The 13,820-nt window shown below is 48.4% G+C and overlaps 1 protein-coding gene across 7 annotated transcripts in view; it reads left to right on the top strand.

Annotated features, from left to right (window-relative positions):
- Window positions 1–13,820, top strand: part of Bcl11a (BAF chromatin remodeling complex subunit BCL11A) — a 97,914-nt gene that overhangs the window by 56,250 nt on the left and 27,844 nt on the right. The window lies entirely within an intron of this gene.

Here is a 13,820-nt window from a genome sequence, read left to right as displayed (position 1 = left end):
CGTCTCAGGCTCTTCCTCCTGTGTTGGGAGCTGCATCCCTATTTGACGTCTTCCTGTAGCCTTGAATTATTGCTTCTTCTCTTTCTTTGCTGTGGATTCACAAACTTGCTGTTGATAAAAGGATGCTAACCTCATTTCTGTTGAGGTGCAAGTAATAAAGACCGGGAGCTTTGCATTGCATCGCACAAGCTCAGAGCTTTCTTACGCCCATACACACTTTAGAAATGTGGACTAGACTGCTTTTATTTTCCTAACAAGCCTACGAGGCAGTTACAATTATTATTTCTATTTTACAGATGAGTCTTTTATTTGGTTATTATTCTTAATGAAGAGTCAAGTTTGTGGTGAATCATTAGGAGTGAGCCTGAGGTCATTTGTCACCACAGAACCAGGCTGTGTTGCCTGTCCCAAGTCTGGCTGTGCCAACCGGAGGTTAGGCAGGTGGAACGGACACTTTGCTTCCTATTACATATCTCATCTCAGCTAGCTTTGGGCCAGTTCTATTCTCCTCTCTGTATTTCCCTGATCTCTGCAAGTGACACATAGTTTGTAGGACATCGGGGTATTAGAATTTATTCCAACCTGCTTATTTACAGTCGATGTCTAAGATCAAGTAGGCTAAGGCGATGTGGCCTTGGTCATTGGCCAGTGTGGAGGGAGGCGCAGATGAAAGGCCAAAGCACCGCGTTTCTGCTCCAGGTAATGTAGCCAGTGCAGGTATGCGTCCTTTCTGGACCCTCATCTCTTCCCCGTTTATTGCCAGTAGCCATCTCCCTTCTGTTTTCTTCAGCTGTTTTCTCCTGAGTTCTTTCTGTTTAAGATGGCTTCCCTCCCTTTTATCCACACTCCATTTGCTCCCCTTGCTTTCCCTTAATCCGTGTCTTTCATAGCAGTGGGGCCTTTTCAGCTCTAGTCCTGAAGGCTTAGCTCTCTCAGGGCCTTGCCCTGCTGTAGCTGATGAAGGAGGGGGAAGCAGGGTGTCAGGCTCCTGTACCAGTTCTTTACCATTCATAGTACCGGCCAGCAACTCTTTCTTTGGGAGTTACCCAGAGGCTTGATGCTGTCATTCTTTCTAAGACTAATTCTTGACAAAGCAAGAATCCCCCTAGGATCCTCAGTTCAACCAACGTCTGCTAATGGGAAGCTCCAACCACCTCTCCTTTGACCTGACAGGGTCCTTAGGGCTCTCAATTTTCTACGGTTACCTGTGACCCAAAGGATGCCTACCGTGTTAATGCTTTGGGCTCTGTATCCATCCTTTCCTTGGTGTATTGGGAGGTTTCTGCTTGGAGGAGGAAGGTGACATTTGGTTGTTGAGATTAACAGATGGCTGGAGCACAGGCTTAGGAGTAGAGCTCCTCAGGGGATGGGGTGGAACTGGGGCAAGCAGAGGAGGACAATATGGGACTCCCTGGACTCTCAAGCCCAACACACCTTTTCCGTGTTCTCAAAATGCCTTAGGTATATTTACTTAAGGAAAACAAAGATATGCATACTTGCAAATTTAATACATAGGCAAGATTTTTTTTTGTAGCATGATCATTATAGTCCAAAGCAGTAGCGACTCAAATGTCAATCAAAAGGTGGATTGTCATATGATAACTACACCGCAACAGTAAAATAATGAAATAGTAATATATGTACCAACATGATGAGTCCTCAAATCATTCTGCTCCGTGGAAAAGAGGTTAGATATGAAGGGTGACGGCCTGTATGATTTCATTCAAATGAAATTCTAGAAGAGTCAACTAAATTGGTAGGAAGCAGATCATGAATTGCAAAGAGGTGGGGCGTGTGTGTGGAGGACCCACAGCAAAAGGTCACGTGGAAGTGTTTCAGAGCAATGGAAATGTTCTATGTCTGGATTTTGGTGGTGGTTACATGACTGTATAGCCAAAGTCATCAAGCTGTGCAGTAAGACAAATGACTTATTGAATGTAAATTTTGCCTCTATGAAACAGACAAGACAAAGCTACTAGAGCAGGACCAGTATGAAAGGCGGCTTGTGTGTCTGTTGACTCTTTGGGTTTTCTTAAGACCCAGACCAGCTCTGAAGGGATCTAAGCCTGAGACTGCTGTCTGGGTTCTGAGGAGGCACTGGTAACTACATGAGAGGGGTGGGCTAGGCTGTCTGCAGAGCATGTGCACGTGTGTAATATGAGAGGAACGGAGTAGAGAGGGAACTTGTTTCTTAGGCTCCCAGGGCTTCACCAAGAGAGGAAGATCGAGTATTGGACTCATGCCATTGATCGACAGCAACTTGATGGGAGAAGATGCTAGTGGTGACAGTCTCTGTTCACTTCCTGAAAGTGACAGTTTTTGTTTTAACGTTCACCTTTTTACCCCAAACTGTCCCTCCTGCAGTTTCCAGTGCAGTGGGCGTCCGTGTGGCATTTGAACTTCAGTCACTGATTTGGTAAACCTGAATAGAGTGCCATTTCTGAACCTGGATGGATGTGAATGGTTCTGTAGATTTGGGTCTAGTAACGTCAAAACCCTCTGTGGAAGGGTGTGGTGGGTGCTACCTTGCCGCTCTTCAGGCTCAAGGTCTTGGCTCTCATGGTTGAGTAAGGACATCCAGGATGCTTTGCTACGAACACTCATTTGATCACATAACATTTCCAGCAACAGTTAAATTAACCACCGCCGTCGGTTCCACCAGGACTTCCTCTTAACAGACCCTGAGCATGGAACAACAATGTCTGTGTTTGCTGCTTACTGGCTTCGAAGTTGAGTCTTTTTAGTGTTGCTGGATTTAAAAGAATATCAAAAATACGTTTCCAGAATTTGTCTTGGTGGCTCACTTTTTATAGTTCTAATACTAAGGCATAAAGATTGCCTTGAATTCATGGGCAACTGGTCTACATAGTTGTTCCAGACTAGCTAGGACTCCACAGCAAGACTCTGTCTCAACAAAACAAACAAACAAACAAGAAAACTCGTTCTTTCCCACTTTGTATCCAGGATGTGTTCTTGTAGAATTTAACTTCTTTGTAGTTGGAAATGCACACGGTTGAGAAACACCCACAGCGCTGTGCAGCCCCAAAGGCGGGCTTCACATAAAGAAGGCGCCATTTTGGGGCGATTCCTCAAGTCAGATTTCAGTGCACTGTGCATTCTGGCTGCCCCAGGAACTTCGGGTTTTCTTTTCCCCAGGGTGTGGGGTGGCTGTTGGAGGAGGGTGGGTAGTCATGCTAATCTTTGTGTAGCATAACACGCTACTGCCACTTGCCCTTTTTATCTGGAAGTTCAAGCAGATATCGGACAGGGACTGTTTGTGGGAACCGAGAAGGCTGAAGTTACCATTCTGAACAGAAATGACACTTGGAAGAGCAGAAAGCGGTCTTTAACCTTAGTTTGTTGCATTCCTTGGGTGTCATATATCAGATGCTGTGCCTTTACTAGGGAATAAAGTAAAAACAGGTAGAAGACAGAGTCCTAGCACTTAGGAATCAGCCCGAGAAGACATGTACTTAGTCAGAGGCAGAGAGGCAGCAGCGAGGGGAAGCTGAGCTCTAAGTGAAGGAGTGGTTCAGGAGTGCCCAGGTGCCCAGGCTTGACCCTCAGCGCGACTCTGAAGCATGCACAACATTCTAGGAAGTTGGAGAGGAAGAAGAAAACCCAGAAAGGAAATGAGGGTACAAGAGCGTTTTCACTTGAGCAGGCTATTTTCATTGGTGGATTCAGGGAGCCAAGACCAGAATAGCGACTGGGACATGAATTATGGAGCTCTGGCATGGCCGCTGCGGGAGTTGATCCACATCCTGAAAATCATGACATGCAGCTAAGGGCTCTGAGCAGGAGCTACAGGGGCGTTCCAGAAGACCAAGCTGAAGGTGCCTGGAGTTGGGGTCCACTCTGGAAGACTGAGTTAGCTGGAGTTCCTTCTCCAAGTGAAGTGGCAGCCGAGTACTGTAGGCGGCTAGCATCAGCCTGGGGAGTGTGCACATCACTCTCTGTGGGAGCAGAGGGCCAGGACTGAGGTTTGGTAGTGAGAGTCCATCAGCTCCCTAGAGGTTTCATCGCTGTTCTCCAGGGCCTCATGCTGGAGCGTTGCTCAGGGTGGGGTTTGTCATGATGGTGTGTGATGAAGCAGGGCAGGTACCCACAATCCATACCCTCAGTTACTCTCTGGTAGCAGCCCTTCTTTCTTTCTGTTTGGGGGTGAATAGGCTAGCTTGAGTTGGAGTGAGTTATTGGAATGGAATAAGAGTTGATGAAGAAGAGAATAGACAGGCAGTTGAAAGGGAAAGGGGCCTGGGTGTCTGGAGGTTTGCTAGCTAACAAAGAAAGGGGATAACCTAGTGTCCCAGAACATTCTAGAAAAACATTAGCCCCTTTTGGATTTAAGACGTCGGAACTTCTTTGCAGCCTCTTTCAGTCAAATGAGCTTTGGTTTGCAGTTGATCACTCGGACAGCAGGACTGTCCTGGACAAGAGGATACTGTGTCAGTGTCAGGCAGGGAGCCATGTGCTTACTGCCAGGGAGCCATGGCTTCTGGAAAACATGGTAGGTGTAGGGAAGCTTCCGGGGGCAGAAGTGAATTAGAAAGCAGGGTGGGACTAGATGGAATGACTGGCGACCCACAGATGTTGGTGCTGGGGGCTAGGTGGCATCAAGGAATAAGGGTGAGAAAGTGTGTGACTGGCAAGAACCTCGTTGGCAGTTGGGCTGTGGGCCGGCTCCCTCTGTGTGAATCTAGTTGGGTGAATCATTTTGGGCCTCCTACTGTTTGTGGCCCGCAGCATTTTTTTCCTTTCTTGTCTGAAGGTAAATTCGTTTGGGATGGTCGTAATTTTGGACTAGCTTGTCGTCTTCGGTTATAAGCGTAAGATCTTCCTGTTACTATTTTCGCACCAACCAAAGCTAGAAAGTCCCACCAGACCCTCCTGCAGAGCATCCAAAAGGCAACTGTTGGCCGCCATCACAGGCTGGCAATGAATTGTATAAGTGATACTGACTTCCGTGTCAGCAAAAAGTGAGATGCAAACTGATCACCCATGACATCCCTTAAATGACAGTACCTACGTGTGTCCTTTCTTTCACATTTGCTGTAATCCTGTTATGGCATTGTCCTGTTACTTCAAGTACTGTCATCTGCAAATGCTGTCAGATCGTAACTGATTGCCAAGGACAGAGGGGAGGACTCAGGGAGAATCCAGCGACGTTCCCCACACTCCACAGAGATTAGGATTCTCCCCTCTGATAGACAGGATTCTTGGAGAAATTCTTGAGTTAAAATTAGAAATCCCATCATTCACAGGTTCTGATGAATTAGCCAGATCCTCTCTTTGTGTTCTTAGGCAAAAGGATGCCCTTTGAACCGCAGTTGAGACACACTCTTAGGATATTTTGATGCTTCTCCAGAGTGGGATGAAGGGCAGGTGTTACTAGGTAGGTTTATAAAACCAAAGCAAAAGAACTGATGCATGCAGACTCAAACCAAGCCACTCTTGTTAGTTGGGTCTTTACACAGGGATGTTTCAGACCTAGGCCTCACTCTAGAGGTTGGGAGACAGAGTCAGAAGATCTTCAGTGTCAGAAATTATGAGGTGGAGAGAGTTGGGAATAGCTTTATTTTGTGTGGTTTCACTTGGCCATGTCGGTTTACAAATACCTGGACCAACTTCTTGCTCCTATCTTCCATAAAGGGTTCCTAAGTTCCTAGTCTCAGCCTTGAGTGGCTGGTGGCAGCATCGCTGATTAAAATCAAGCCTCTTGCTTCTTGCATTTCACTACTCACAAAAAGGGAGTAAGAAGAAGTGGCTATGGACACCCTTGTTAAAAGCTGGGTTGATTGTAAGAAAATAAGGCAGCTTAAGGAGCACCCGCTAAGACTTGCGGCTCCGCAAACTTGAGTTTGGACTTCAGGAGAACCTTGCTCAGTTCTCCTTCTACCCAATTCTGTGTTCATTTTAAAGTATCTAGTGTTGATTAGGATATTCTATTATTTATAACTTTCCCCAAGATCCTAAGGGAAGATTATCTCCATTTGAGACTTCCATGTGGATGGCCAAAAAGTACCTGCCCACTGCACTGTTCCCCCATGACTGCTTCATCCCATCCGCCTGTGCAACAATCGGAGTGTGTAATGGCATGGGGGTGTAGACACCCAAAAGCCTGGCTGGAGGTGCAGCGTGGTCATGCTGGCATTAGCATAAGGAGCTTGGCTAATTGACTTGCAAAATATAGGTTAGGGAGTTTTACAGAATATCAAATCATCTTACACTTTTCTGATTAAAGACAAAATATTATATTAAGTAGATCATTACATGGGTAAAAGGTTAAAACTGTGTGCACTTAGGCTTCCCCCTCCTGCCTATGGCGAGTAACAGATTGAAGGCAGGGAGCAGATTCGCTGCTCTCCGAGCTCCGGAGGCCTCGGCAGCCAGCTTAGGTTTATGGGAGGGCCTCGTGCATTAACTTTGCATTTTCCAAGTCCTTTTTCATTCAGACAGAAGTTATCTTAAAATTAAATATGAATTTGCTGGAATGCGGTGTCTGTTAGCAAGGAGAGGGTAGAGCAGTGGGCAGGCTTGGGACACACAGGGATGCGTCTCAGGCTGCCTGTGATAGTGTTCATGATGTCGCTCAAGAAAAGGATGAAGTTAGCATTACCTGCTTTTCTTGGTGCTGTACCCAACAGAAGCAAACTATGTGAAGAGAGGTTTATGCCATGAGGTAGACACGGCGGGGGGGGGGGGGGGGGGCGGGTGTTGGTGGTGGCGGTGACTCCTGCATACAGGGTCCGAAAGACCCCGGAAAGGGCCAGGCTGTGGTGCTCAGGCTCCACGGTCATAGATCTTAAGCTAGTGGTCCTCAGCCTTCCTAAGGTTGGGACCCTTTAATACAGTTCCTCATGTTGTGGTTACCCCCAACCACAAAAGTAGGTTCGCTGTTACTTTATAACTGTAATTTTGCTGCTGCTATGAATCGTAATGTAAACACCTGTGTTTTCTGATGGTCCTAGGCAACCCCCACCCCCAGGGTTGTGACCCACAGGTTGAGAACCGCTACCCTAAGTCTTCCAGAACAGCGCCACCTACTGGGAACTAAGTGTTCATGCTAAGCCTGTGGGGAGCTTCCAGATGCGAATGTAGCTGTCATTCTAAGTCTGTAGTCTCTTCACTGTCACCATCTTGTCCCTGTGTCAATGGCCAACTGTTAGTTGTGATCAGAGCCTTCCTGAAAAGCAGCTCCTGGACCAACCGTGATGCTGAGATGGTCTTCACCACTCTGTTTAAAAGCCCACTGCTGGGCTCCTGGTGTCTGGGCAAGGGAAAGGTTAGGGCCTTTCTAGGCCAGTTGCTCCCATTTTCTTTCGGTAGCTGGGACTGGTAAGTCGTGTCCACACTCACCTGATCCAGCGCTTTGAGCGTCTCTCTTTAGCACTGAATGGGGCCTATGTGCATGAAGTGGGTTTTAGGGTTGAGCCATCGTTCTCCCTCTGCTTGGAGAAGGTGGCTTAACCTTTGCCGCTTGGAGGTGAGGCACAGTGGGCTAGCAGAGTTGTGACTGGTGCTGTCGTTTGATGTGTGTGGGAGAGAACACGTCACCAAGTTGCTCTCTGGAAGTGAGCTATGGTCCTCCTACAGAGCACGGAGGGTCCCAAAAGCCCCGGGAGCAGTTTTCCAGCAAACACCTTGCCTTGGTCTCCAGCCAAATCCACCTTCCAATGCAGAGGCACTTTTCATAGTTCCGCTCTTTCTCTGCTGCCTGAAGGTTCTTAGAGGCCTTTAGGTGTATGTCTAAGTGGATCCTTGGATATACTAAACATCTCTCCTGTCATTTTTTTTCCTTCTGATGGATAAAGGAACCAGAGTAGCCAAAGGTTGGAGAAAGAAAACTGGGGAGAGAACCCCCCAAATGAGCAATCTCGTTCCTCCAGTTCAAAGTGAGAGTCCAATGTGGTCCTCTATGTTCTATGAGAAGGAAAACCCATCCTTTTGCTGAAGGGGCGTGTGTGGAGGTCTTGTAATTGGTGTGTGACTTTAGGACAACACCAACCTCTGTGTTGAGCCCATCTTATTGTCCCCAAGGGGCATTGTTAGTATGTATAGACCCTGCATGACAGTCCCCAAACAACAACGGCATCTCAGTTCTCACTCTCAAATGGCAATTGCCATTTGTTTCTCCTATCTGGCTGTTGGGACAGCTTCCTAAGAATCTAGTATCTGGCAGCTTCATGACGTTGGAGGGAGGTTTTTCTTTACACGAATTGATCAGGTCTTGCTACTTTTCATGTTATTTTCTGAGTCTAGGTTTGCTTTGCTCTCACAGGCAGAATCTAAAAGACGAGGTGTTTGCTCTGGTTCATGCTGCCGCAGGTTTCCCTGAGCTTAAAGGCACAGAGGGTTTCCCTGGGACTAGTGTCTGAAAGTGTATGGCGGAGCCAACGGCAGCAAGGACGTCCATGGCCTGGCTCTAGGATACAGCTGGTGCCATCCCAAGTGCCCTGGCTATAACTGCCTCTCTGTGGCAAGCACGGTGCCGAGCCCTGCAGAACCAGGGTTTGTATGCTGCCTGCTTCACCCTGCCACATCCCAACCATTGGCACATCACAAGATGGCCACTGCAAGGCTCAAGTCCCGTAGATGTGCAACAGCCTCAAGGGAGAAGGGAACTGTTTAAGGAACTGAGATTACTTGGAACCACGTTTCTTGGTTTCTTGACCTTTTTGCTCCTCCCACAGTGCTATCTTGTTGCTGGTGACGCATGCACGTATGCAAATCGTCTTTCCTATTCAGGTTGAAATACCCAGTTCACTTCTGGCCACCTCCTAAGCAGGAGGCATAAGGCATACAGACCTTGATTAAATGTAGAGTAGACGGACTCACACATGACCACAGGCAGGGCCCCCTGCACGCCTACATTCCACGCTGAGGTCTTCCGAGGAGAGGAATCCTCTAACCTCAGCCCCGCACACAGTTCTGCCTGAGCCCTTAAGCTTTTCCCTCTTCCTTTCCCTTTTCTCTGTCCCTCCAAAGTCCCCCTTTCTTTAAGAGAAAAAAATATGTGAGCCCATGCTAAAACTATAGACTTGACCTCAGCCTCACCTGGTGTAGTTGCTGACCACTTGTTCAACACACACACACACACACACACACACACGCACACGCACACACACACACGGTGGGGAGGGGAGAAAGGAGCTGGGGTGGGGGCAGTTTCTGTTCCACAGTCACCGCTGTTTCAATGAAAAGCAGATGGGCTGCCTACAAGTCTGAGTTCCCTTTTTCAGAAGTGTGTCTGTTTCCCATAGCGAGGACCACGGTGGGGGCAGGGCAAAGGTGGGAGGAAGAGGGGGAAAGAAGATGGGAAAGCTAAGTGCAAGGAAGAGGGACGAGAACTCAGAGAGGACTAAAATGCTGAAATGGGAGGCCTTAGCTGAATTTGAACAGGGATTCCTTGAGATTTTAAGGCATGGGGAAGCAGACTGCGACCTTCCCTGTAACCTGCTGTGAATGCACTGTGGCGACCATATTCTCTGACACTGTCAGAATCTGGACAGCCCTGCCGGCTCCTGGAAGGGCAGCCCAGCAACTGTCACCAGCAAAAGCATCAAAAGCATGAGCTGTCGATAGTGACCTGCATTCGCAGAAAATCTGAGGGCTTCCTAATTAGCGGAGGAGCTCTAAATGAGAGTAACACGCTCCACAAGCCCCCTCACACGCGCTAAGTGTCACGACGCAGATAATCATTACATCTAACAAGCGGCTGGTTTTAGCCAGAGTGCTGGGACTCACTTGCCCACCGTGAGAGGCTCAGTTACATGAGGGGAAAAGCCACCAAGGGAAAGAAGGAAAGAAAGAAAGCAGGCACAGGCAGAAGGGAAGAACAGAAATCTGCATTATGCACTTGGGGTGAATGTTACACGCACACACGCACGCACACACACGCACACACACACGCACAGGTGCCCGTGCTAGCCGCATTCTTCCTTTGTTGCTAGCTGAAGCCTTCAGGTACTTGTATCTTCTGTTTTAGATTGTCCTTACTGTAATCTATAATCTGCTAATACATCTCATTCATTTTGATGTTTCCTGGAGATGAGGATCCTGAGTTATTTCTGACCATTGCAGCACTCCATGGGGTCTAAACTGTCAAGCTCAGTGTGTCGACTTGAGTACTACAATCAAAGGGAGTGATGTAGACAATGATTGGGTTCTACTTTAGATGGAGAAATGGATTGGAACTGAGGGGAACCCTGCCGCGGTGGTGGGAACGTGCCTGAGACGACTGGAGTCTGGCTGTAACCTAGACAGGATTCCTGGCCTTGCCCCGGGGCTCTCTGCTCAGAGCAGGAGAATCTGAAACCTGGTTGAAGGCACCGGTTTTAGTAATTTTTAGTAATTTTCAAAGGGCGGAGTGAAACCTACTCTTTGGGCATCTTTTCCTCCTGCTGAGACCATTTCTCTACCCTGTGATAGACACTAGAGGGCCAAGAGTGGGTTCTGAGTGCCCCTGGTATTGTTCTGGAGGAACAGAACTGAAGAGCAGGCATCCTCTACCTCTTTCCCACTCTCCCACTCTGTCCTTGGGATTATTCATGGGAAATAATATAAATCACATCTCGCGAAGCAATCACAGGCTGAAGTGCAGGCTTTCTTGCAGTTCCTTTATCAGTAAATCAGACTTTAGGCGTTTATCAGCAGAAGTTAGATGCGAGCATCATTCTTGCACGGTATGAGAGAAGATTGTTTGGTGGGGACGCCGCCAATCATCTTCTTCCAGCTTGACTCTGCTATCAATTAATGCTGCAATTATTTGTCTCGTTGGATATTTAAAATGTCATCAGAAAGAGATGATTACATATTCCAGAAAGCAAGGCACTGTATAATCAGATGAACTGATTCCAGTTAAATGCAGTGTGGGACCAACCTGTCCTTCAAAGCAGAGTTCTTGAGCTACCGCAGAGGCAACCGCCTTCTGCCCCGCTTTCCGCAAGCTGGGCTCAACCTTGGGGTGCAGCAGGTTGGGGTCGGGCGACACTCAATTATGGGGCACTTTCCAGATCTCAAAATGGAAGCGCTCCTTCAGAGACACGAGAAGTGCGTTTTGGTTATCTCGTTCAATTCATCTGCAGCCCTATAAATAATCAGCCCCTCTATTCTTCTTGCTTCCTGTGGATTCAGATGCCAAATCCTGATTTGTGGCAAACTTGTCACATGCCCCTTCCCCACTCTCTGTGCCTGGTGCCCAGGAACCAAGCAGTGGTGTGGAAATTACAACTGTTTGGGAGCCAAGAAAAACCTCCGTTTCTCGCTTTTCTCCAGTTCCGGATATTCTCGGCCGTGCTCCATCTCTCAGCCTCCTCCCCACACACCTCCTCCACCGCACACCCTCCTTCTGTCCGCTCCATGAACAGGAAACTGAAAAACAGCTCCAATTTTTTTTTTTTTTAATGGTGGAAGAGAAAGCACAACCCGAACTAACAACCCAGCAAACTCCCAACCAAGCTGAACTCCCCCAGAAAGAGTGGCTGTAAATGTACGGTGTGCATAGACACCCCCTCCCACTGCCTTGTCTTCCCAAGTATGCCAAGTGAGGTGAGGGCCAGGTTTCAGTTGTGGATCAGCAGCCTACCCTAGCCCTTTAGGGGTGGAGGTTGAGAACTACTGGGGGTTGCAGACACAGTATCTGAATGCTGTTGTTGGGGCTCAGATAAGCACTGACCCCTGAGGCTTTCCGTAGCTCACTTCCCAACATGGTGCTCTGCTCAGTCAAAGACACTGTGGTGGTCCAGAAGCCTCCTTACCACATGAGAACATGTCTGTTAGATAATTCATTTCATCTGGGGCCAAAAAGATGCCTTTGGAAACCCTTGAGACGACGGGGTATGTGCTGGAGAGTGAGGATGGGAAGATCTGTAGTTAGGTAGACCTCCAGAAGGACTCAAAACACGAGGCATCAAAATGGAGAAGTTCCACCTTGCCTCTGCTAGGCTGGCTGCTGATAGCTCGCACTCTTGTCCTCTCCCCTGTTTCCAGCTATGTTCAGAGAAACCCCCGAAACCAACTTGTGACCTGGGTAGCCTTAGGTCTAGCTCAGGGTGACCTAGGTCCCAGTCCCTCTGTCTTTCTGGTGCAGCCTTGACAGCACGTTCCCGTGCTTGAACTGGGTGGGATGTGGGATGTGGAAGGTGCTGGGGGGAAGAGTGGAGGGCCCTGGTTAGCTCCCCGGAGATGCAGGCGAGAGGCCCTTAAGGGCTTTACTGTGTCTAGACTCCTTGACCCATTGGTTGATTTTATGAAACTCGCTTCTCCACTCCATCTTTTCAGCCTGTCCCAAGCAGAGAGGTGTATGACTGGACATGGACGCGGGGAGAGAGGGGAGACATGGCTTCCTCCTCGGTGGCTCCTGCCAGTCACTTGACTGGGAAGTCCCAACCATCCTGGGGCACATGGAGGACTCCCTTACTTTCTTCCCTGGTTTGTGGTGTGGGGCGATCTGGGTAACAAGATGTGGGTGGCTGCAGGTATTTTACCAGGGCCCGGGCAGGGCACAGCCAACTGAGTGCACCGTCCACCATCAGCTTGCTAGCTCGATTTCAAGCCCTTTTTGTGGAGAAAAACTTTGTGTTTTCAGTACCAGTATTTGGCTAGATGGACTGCCATGATCAGGGTGCAGGCGAAGGTGAAAATAAAGAGGAAAGTGGAGGAAGAGAGAGGAAGGTGGAAAGGGAGAGGAAAGGATCCCAGACTAGCAACTGGGATGGATTTATTAAAGACTAAGGAAATTTGACAACCATTGCAGCTCTTCTAAGTGCGTAATTACACAGCATTTACAAAGTGAATTATTAACCTGATTGTCTGTAACAACCATTGAGTAAATATACAATTACAGATCACCAAAATAGTACAGCCTGCTGATGGGCCAGCAGGCACCTTGAGGGGCTGTAATCACCTCCCAGTTCAAGGCTGGCCTGGTGGCTCCTTTGCTAGTGAATAATTTACTAGGGAGACTTTTGTGCCTTGGGAAGGGAAGGCTTCCCCGTGGCCACTGACAGCTCCGGGTTGGAGTCCCACAGTTGCTCTCCAACAGGAGGAAGAGCTCTGTCTGCGCTGGACTCCTGAGCGCGTCATGAAGAGCTCCTCTTTGCCCAGGCAGTATGGTGTCTGGCCTTCAGACCTGATCTTCAAAGGATGGATCATCAGTGGGGACCAGTGGTTGGCTCGTGCTGAGGACAAGGAGACACTTGTAACTAAGAGGCGACCTCAGAGGAAAGGCAAATGCTTTGTGGCCCGGGCACTGTCTAACCCGAGGGCCTCGCACCTTCAGCTCCCTGACCTTTGTGACACTCCTCCTCTGGGGACAGAGGAGGCCGTCACCTCAATGGGGCCTCTTCCCGGGGAAGTCCATTTCGCTGCACACTGGAGGAGCCGTTAAAGTCAGCCAAGAGCCGCAGGCCATAAATGCGGAATGTGACTTAACCAAAGCAGCTTTTGAGTGGGAAAAGCTGAGTGGAGTTGTCCCAACCTGTCAACTTCAGATTCTTTCCTCCTCTCCATAAATCAAAAAACGGTTGGTGGAAGGGAGGGACAGAGCGTTTCATTTTCAGATTTTGTAAGAAAATAAAATCAAATCAAAAGAGCCTGTCCCACGCTGGTACCTTACATGCCAGGTTTCAGCCTGAGGCAAATTTTTGTGGCCATGTAATAAGCCTTTTTAAAATGGTGACAGACCCTTGACTCTTTGGCTTGAATTACATTGATAAAAGACGTTTTATTGCGTTAGAGCTGGGGATGGAGTACAGGACGTTTCTTGCCTGGTCGGTCTCTTTGAAAGAGCGTCAGCCCGCCGTCCATACACCGCACCA

The sequence above is a fragment of the Microtus oregoni genome, unplaced genomic scaffold (assembly GCF_018167655.1).
Source record: "Microtus oregoni isolate MIOR12 unplaced genomic scaffold, Mior012 000019F_ref0000042, whole genome shotgun sequence".
Classification (NCBI taxonomy): Eukaryota; Metazoa; Chordata; class Mammalia; order Rodentia; family Cricetidae; genus Microtus; species Microtus oregoni.
The sequence above is the reverse complement of the archived record's forward strand: the minus strand, read 5'-3'. Positions and strand labels throughout refer to the sequence as shown.